Source organism: Gavialis gangeticus, unplaced genomic scaffold (genome assembly GCF_001723915.1).
Source record: "Gavialis gangeticus isolate Ggan-Ray unplaced genomic scaffold, GavGan_comp1, whole genome shotgun sequence".
Taxonomy (NCBI): Eukaryota; Metazoa; Chordata; order Crocodylia; family Gavialidae; genus Gavialis; species Gavialis gangeticus.
In genome coordinates this window covers 73,887,906-73,895,297 of record NW_017728992.1, presented here as the reverse complement: position 1 = coordinate 73,895,297, position 7,392 = coordinate 73,887,906, and the positions used below count along the sequence as shown (strand labels likewise).

The window sequence follows — 7,392 nt, the reverse complement described above, 5'->3', positions numbered from 1 at the left end:
GGCGTATTAACCTGGTGAGGAGACCAACTTGGGACTCACGTTAGCCCCAAGTCAGCCAACACAGAGCACCAATATGCCTTAGCATGTCTACGCCTGCGTTAAGGTGCTTTATCTATTCGCATCTAAATTTAGGACATCATCAAATTTAGGCGCGAATAGCCTTGTTAAAGGTGCATCAAGGGCACGCACATGTAGACCCAAGCCCTTAATGCACCTTAAAAATGGCTAATGGTCCTTAAATCAGTGTTTCCCACCCAGCGTGCCGCAGCACAAAAGCGTGCTGTCATGAACAGATAGGCACACTGGGGAATGTTGCTGCGGCAGTGAGCTACATGAGGTACAAGGAGGGGGAAGGCCTTAACAGGTGCGTGTGGAAACTTGTTACTGAGGTAAGGTGCCCAGGGCTGGAAAACACTGCCTTAAATCTGCACATGTATAAAGTCTTACATAACTTTTGGGCTTGCTCTCCTGGCCTCAAAAGAAACACGTGCTTCAACTCCGATGACCCGGTGCTCACAGCATATAGGCGGCGGCTTATTTGCATGCTCATTTGCATATTGTTTAAGCGCACTCCAGTTCTACAGCAAATACGGTCATTCCGAGCTTCCAAGACAAGGATTTCATAGCTCGTGCCCTCCAAGCCCCGGGTGCGTGACTCCCCGCCCCTGTCCTCTCCCGTGTGGAGACCCGCAGCCCCAACCCACCCGCCGGGCACAGAAAGGTACTCGGCCTGCGCCCGTCCCTCCCCGCCCCGCCCCGCGTGTATTTTGTGTGCAGGGCAGAACAAAATGGCGAGGGGGCGGGCGTTGGCGCCCCTGGTGCAGCCCAGCACGCGGCCCTGACGTCACGAGAGCACCCAGCGGGCTCCTCTCCTCCCACTCCTCCTCCCCGCGCGACGCGGAGTGACGCAAGACGGCGAATCTACGGCGCGCCACTTGTGACCAAGATCATCACAAGCGGAGGCGGACGGCTCCCCCCGTGCGGTAAGCGAAGGAGAATGGGCCGCGGTCGCTTGGCACCGTAGGGAGGCGCCCGCAGCTAAGCCGCGGCTCGCGAGCGTGGTAGGCACTGCAGGCGGGGGATCGGGCTGCCGCTGGCTGGCGGTGGCCTCGGCCCTTTCCCTCGGGCTTTTTGGGCCTCTGCGCTGCCGTCGTTTTTTTTCCTTGGTTTTTTTTTTTTTTTTTTTTTTTTTCCTCCCCTTCTGGCCAATCCATTTCTACGTCCCGCCCCCAGAGGCCGTTCTTCTGCGTGTGAGTGGCTGGAGGGCAGCGGGCGGGAAGAAGGTCTCGCGCGGCGATTGGTTGGCGGCGACGGCGGTGGAGACCGTTCTCCCTCCAGCAGCAGATGGGCTTAGTGGGGGGGGGGGAGAACGGGAGCAGGAGACAGAGCGCGCAGGCGCACAGCGCACCGAGGCCGTTGAGCTCTGCGGGCAGAGGCAGGCCACGGTGTCGAGAGTTCTGGACACGGGAAAGAGGGATGCGCATGCGCTGCAGTGGTGGTGGTGGGGTGGGGGAACAGGCATGCGCGTAGACCGTTGCCTGGGAGCGCAGGCTTTTACGCCGTTGCTACTTAAAAGATGTGCGGGCCTGCTGCGCATGTGCCTGGGGCTTGTTCGTGGGTAGTGACGTGAGGGATGTGGGGCTCTGGCCAGGCCCCTAGACCCTGGGGGAGCAATGATGTGATTACGACTATGACTGTGAATATGTGATGTTATGTGTGCAGTAGCTCCTCTCAGTAGGGTCACATTTGCAGTCAGACAAGGGCTGGGTATACACCAGTACCTGCACTGCACAGCACCCTCCCTGGTGCTGTGTGCCTTCTGAGGGTGTCACAGTGACACCACTTCAGGGGAGGGTGAACTGGGCCAGTGACCTCACTTGTCCTTGTGGTAGCTTGAGCCTGCTCCATGGAGACTAAGCAAAGCAATTTGCAGCACTCCACCATCCCAGAAGGCACCAATTGCAGCACCCCTTTGTCCCCCTCTCCCCCTGAGCCCAGGAGTCCCGGCAAGTTGGGCAAGGACTGCTATTAACTCTTAACATTCACCTGCCTGCAGCAAGTTTTAACACCACTTAGTTTCTGTGGGTTTAGTGTGCTTGCGGCATATCATCTCACCCCCTTGGCTGTGCTGACAGAATGCAGCTAAGACAGGTCATTGAAATAATTAGGGAGGATTACAGCCACAGTCACTGAAGGTCCCATTTTCAGGTTTCCCGTTGTGGTTTAAAACTGGTTCTTAACAAGGGTGCTGGGTGAGTATTTTAAGGGTGCTGCGCACTATTAGCACTTTGAGTGCAAATATCTGTGCATCACTCATGAGAGATTTCAAATAGGGATCAGTAGTATCTGATTCCTATTTCATGAGTTCTTTGCAGTGGGGCTCTTGTTATTTTTCTGTAGTCGAGAAATGAGAAAGCTAAGATAAGGCCTTTTCTTGCTGCCTTGAGTGAAAACAAGGTTGAGAACTGCTGGTGTCTAAATAACCTGCTTGAATCAAGATGGAGCATTGGAAGTTGGGCAGCTACATTTTCAACAGGTTGCACCCTTTTTAGAAAAAGGAAGATGATTACAGGCTTCAGTTCAGTCTCTTGCAATCTCCTAGACTGGTCACTGTGAGTTATATTTCTCCTAGAGGTAACAGTATAGTCATCCTATCCTTATTTCATAAATTATCACTACATGGATATATAATCAGATTGTAGCTTTTATATATAATATATGGAGGCTGCAGTAATTGAATAATCCATACATTTAAAAAAAAAAAGTCAAATGCACTGATGTGACATCAGGATGATGGACTGTGACTTTTTCAGTATGTTCAAACATGTCAGTTTTATTAGCAGTTTGGGAAATGTAATTTAAATGACCTGAGTTAAAACATTGACCCAAATCTTTATTATTACGGTCCTGCAGAAACTGCTGTGTATTAATAGCTTCAGTCATTTCTGATTTATTTTCATGAACATGTTCTTAGTTGAAAACTTCTAAAAATTAAAGCTTTGCCCCATTCTCACATTAAATACAGAATGGACCAAAGTGTGCGAGTTAATGGAACAGTTTTTTGGCAGGTCAGTACATCTTTTTACAGGAAATATGAGACTTGTATTATGGTTGAAAATTAAACAGATTAAGAAATATGGTGCTCTTTATTTTGTATTTGTAAGTTGATCCTTTGCATATATGCAGTCTTGGATTTCTGTACGTGCTGTCAAGTTTATGGCCAAGTAGGTGCATGAAATGTTTCTATAAGGACCCATAATTCTGAGTTTCCTTTCCTATGTATATTTATATAGCATCTGGCAAAGTAGGTTGTTGTCTATTTAGGATGACCCCTGAAAGGGACTTGTTTTGGATTATTCAGGGCTGAAGCCCCAGGCAGCCTGTCCAACCTGAGACATAAGTCCAGTGATGGTGGCAATGAATCCTTTTTCAACTGTTAGCTGACTGCATGGTTGTTTTAATCATTACAAGATTGCTTAGCTGTAGAGCACAGCAGGAAGGGGAAACTTGGACATGAAGTGACAGGATAGAGAAAATTGGAGCAGGGGATAGTCAAACTTGGATGCAAAACTTGATGCTAGGAGAAGTAGGGAGGTTGCCAAACAAGGCATCTGTCAAATCTGTTTCAGATTGAAGGCCCTAAGGTATGGCAGTAGAGACCTAGGGCCTTGGACATCACCGTCCCAAATGCCCATCAATGCTTAACACCCATTAGAGAGAGACAGCACCACCTCCCCCAGCTCAGGGCTTCCCAATGTGCTTAAGGGAAAGGTGCGGAAGGTTCTCTGTCTCGATGCATTGCCAGCTCAAATGACCATCAATGCTTAACACCATATGTGGGCTGTCAGCACCACCTCCAGCCCAAGGTGGTGGCTTGACAGATGGTCCTTGCCAGCCAGTCCCAGTTCCAGCTAGGGTCTGCTAACGTGTTACTGTGTGGCTGATGGTTGTCACTTGCCCAGGGAAAAGAGGGTACTTGCAGGTGGTGCCACTATTCAGTGTGTAGACTTGCACTGTTTGCCCTGAGCGAAAGGCCCATGCCTCTTAGAACCAGTTAGTCTCTAAGGTGCCACCCTACCCTATTTTCTGCCTATTTTTGGCAGCAGAACCGCATAAACTTTGTTTTCAAAGAAAAGGAAGTTGCTATAGTAGATGATAATCACTAGAAATAAAACCAGCAGTGTCCTAACTTCAGTAGTATTCTATTTGAATAAAGGTGGTATAGCTGATTTCCTCATTATCCGTTCAGATAAATTGAAACTTTCATTTGGGTATGCATTAAAATCACATTGTGCACGCTTCTCAGACTGCATGTTTTAGGTCACGAGCCATCATTCACAATGTGCGCGATAAGACGGCACAGAATGACCAGATTCAGATCACAATAGCTATTGGCTCCCTTTTAGTGTTATTTTAGAAAGAGAAGCTGGGGCTGACTGGCTTACAAGTGCCATTGGGCCCTGTGGCCACAACTCTAGGTTTTACTTTGTCTAGTGAAATGCACAGGTAGAGTGTAACATTAATTTGGATGAGTTATTTATTGCCAGCTGGCCAGTGAAGCACTGTTACTCTTTTGAGAATATTTTGAAACCATAGTATGTTGTTGTGGGTACTATTTTGTGTTTGAGCTGGGATTTCTGACTATGGATAACATGTGCGAGCCACTGCTATGGAAGCTGCATCTAAATTTTGCTGGAACCATATCATAAAGTTGTCATTTTCCATGGAAAATTACTCATTAGGATATAACAAACAACAGATAATACTTCCCTATACAAATAAAAGATGTTTAACAAATAAATGCATCAAGTAAGTTATAATGTTTTATGGTCATGATGACTACAGTAGCCCTGGAAAACAGAGTTCTCAGGTTAGGCATAAGTGTTGTACTACATGGACAACAATAAGAGACTTCTGTGTTACCTGACCCAGTCTTGAGCTGGTGGAATTTTTTTGCATAACAAAACATCTGCAAAGTTTTTGTAAATCTTCTGGTGGAAAAATTGCTAAACCCTATATTTTTTTTCTAATTCTGGAACGTTCTTTGTTCTATTTTCTGTAGGCGTGCTTTTGTTCTGTACAAACAAAAAAGAGACTTGTATTGATGAAAGTGCACTACTAAAAGTAAAAAATAAATAGACATTGGAATAAAAGACTGGGACTCACCAAGATATGAATTAGTATATTTAGCTTCCTATATATGATTAAAATAAGGAATGAAATGCTCCCCAAATATTTAAGGCATGAAACAGCCACAAATAACCTATGTCCATTGAAACTACAGGCTTCATTTGTTCCACAGAATAGAATTACATGTCTGAAGAGAGAACTTTCTCTGGGATTATTAATTGAATCTAGGGATTCTTACTTTATTTCCTGCTTTGTTTTTAGTGCAAGTTATTACTTCTGAGACTAAGATTCTTACCCTGTACAAGGGGACTTGATGATCTGTTTAGGTCCCTTCTGACCCTAGAAACCATGAAACTGTCAGAGCTATAACTGTTGAAGTGGATTCTTCTGTGCCAATTAGTCAAGTGTTCTGAGAGCTCAGAAGTGGTCACGTGTTTCCAAAGTATTTTAAAAGAAAATTAAAAACCCTACTGTAGGTTTTGGTTAAAGAGAAGACCTTAAGGAATGCACACTGAATTGTAGAGATGCAGCTTAATTCCACTTCTTAAACTCCAGTGCAAGAAAACTGTTCATCCACTGGCTCATTTTTTTTTCATTTTTACAAAGATGCAAATGCTAAAACACCTTAGAAAAGGTGATAGCTCTGCGGCAACACATGGCAGAACTGTTATTATTATTTTTTCTTTTTTTGTTCTACAGAAGGCTGATTTTTTCCCCCCCCCCCGGTGCATAATTTGCTCTGTTGCTCAGCCAGGGTCTGGTGCCTTATGAGTTACAATTGTGTAGGCTGGAAGGTTACAAATATTGTTGGCTCAGTTGCACTGTAGACCTATCATAACCAGTTTTTAAATCTAAAGATGTAAATGTTTAGCCAGAGTATATATCTTATGTGTACGGGCTCGGCATTCTGCTTTTTAGATTAGCAAAAGTGTAGGTTGTTTATATGTTTGATATCTGAATTGCACATAGTCTAGGATGCAGATGAAGAACCTGTCCTGGCTTTTCTTGTGTGTGCAAATCTCCCATTCCCTGTACACAGATATCTCAATAACAGAAATTTAGAGTTAGATCCAAAACCCTGGTTGAGACTTTTAAAACCAGAAATATACAAGTGAATCTGAACAGTTTTTACAAAATACTGTAAAAAATAGCTGGGTTATTTTGGGATTAAATTTTAAGGGAAATTCATGCATTTGAAAGCAGTTCCTTCTTTGTAGCTGGTTATTATAAGAGTTTACTGCATCAGATGCAACTATGAGTAAGGGGACTCAAGCCCTTCTCCACCAAAGCGGTTATGGCTCTGCTACATGTTAAAATTAAAGCTGGACAGAAACCAGCTATATAATTGTTAAACATTTTCAAGCACTGACTTTATGGCTGGTTGCCTCTTTTTTATAGCTGTATAGTCATTTTTATCATGTGATAACTATTTTGCACTTGTGGCTAGTCTAAATTTATCATGCGATTAACCAATTAATTGGGTAATACATGTAATGTGTAGCAGAGGCCGTAGATATCTAAGATTGGACTTAGGCTGAATTTATGTAACCAAGTCCAAGAATAAAATTCACAAAACTCCTGTCTCACCCCTTAGCACCTAGAAGGCCCCAAGTCCCTAAATTCCCAACAGTAAAAGTTCTGTAGGTGCCTAGAGTGTTGATCCTGTGAATGCCTGGGATTTCCCTCTCTTGGTAAGGCAGAATACCTCAGTGCCTAAACCCACTTGGGTTTCTGAAACTAGATGCGTCTGTTCCAGAGACCCCTGAGGGATCTGATCTGATAGACATGCTCAGACCAGGCCAAGCACGTGCTGACAGGATTGAACTCAACGCAAGTACTGCTATTTTGAAAAGTGTTAGGTATACTTCCCCAGGAAGTGGGGGAAGTGCTGTGTTTCATATTCTCTTCTGCTTGAGGCCTTCAAACCCACGTGTCTCACCTCCCAGTTGGCAGCCTTCGACACTAAAATATAGGTGATGTTAAAGTGGTGGCACTCTATTATTCTTGTTGTAAGCTAGGCTTCCATGCTAGAAGCAGTGCAAGGTATGTGACTGGAGTGATAGGATGGGGAGAATGCAGAAGCATCAGCATGACTAGCTTATGGCATGTACACCACATGTGGCATGGGCAGCTTCTGTATGTGGTATGTTGCGGATGAAGTGGCATGCAGCAGAGCAGTAGAGTGGTCAGGGAGCACAGGACAGGGAGCAGAGGAGGCGATTAGCATAGCACTCAGAGAGAGTGTGGGGCTAATTTGTGTCT

At 45.1% G+C, this 7,392-nt stretch overlaps 1 protein-coding gene across 1 annotated transcript in view; it reads left to right on the top strand.

Annotated features, from left to right (window-relative positions):
- The first annotated feature begins 788 nt into the window (after nucleotides 1–788).
- Nucleotides 789–7,392, top strand: part of ZNF407 (zinc finger protein 407) — a 545,661-nt gene continuing 539,057 nt past the window's right edge. Inside the window, 1 exon segment of the mRNA XM_019524335.1 lies at nucleotides 789–983. The gene's annotated coding sequence lies outside the window, so the exon portion shown is untranslated.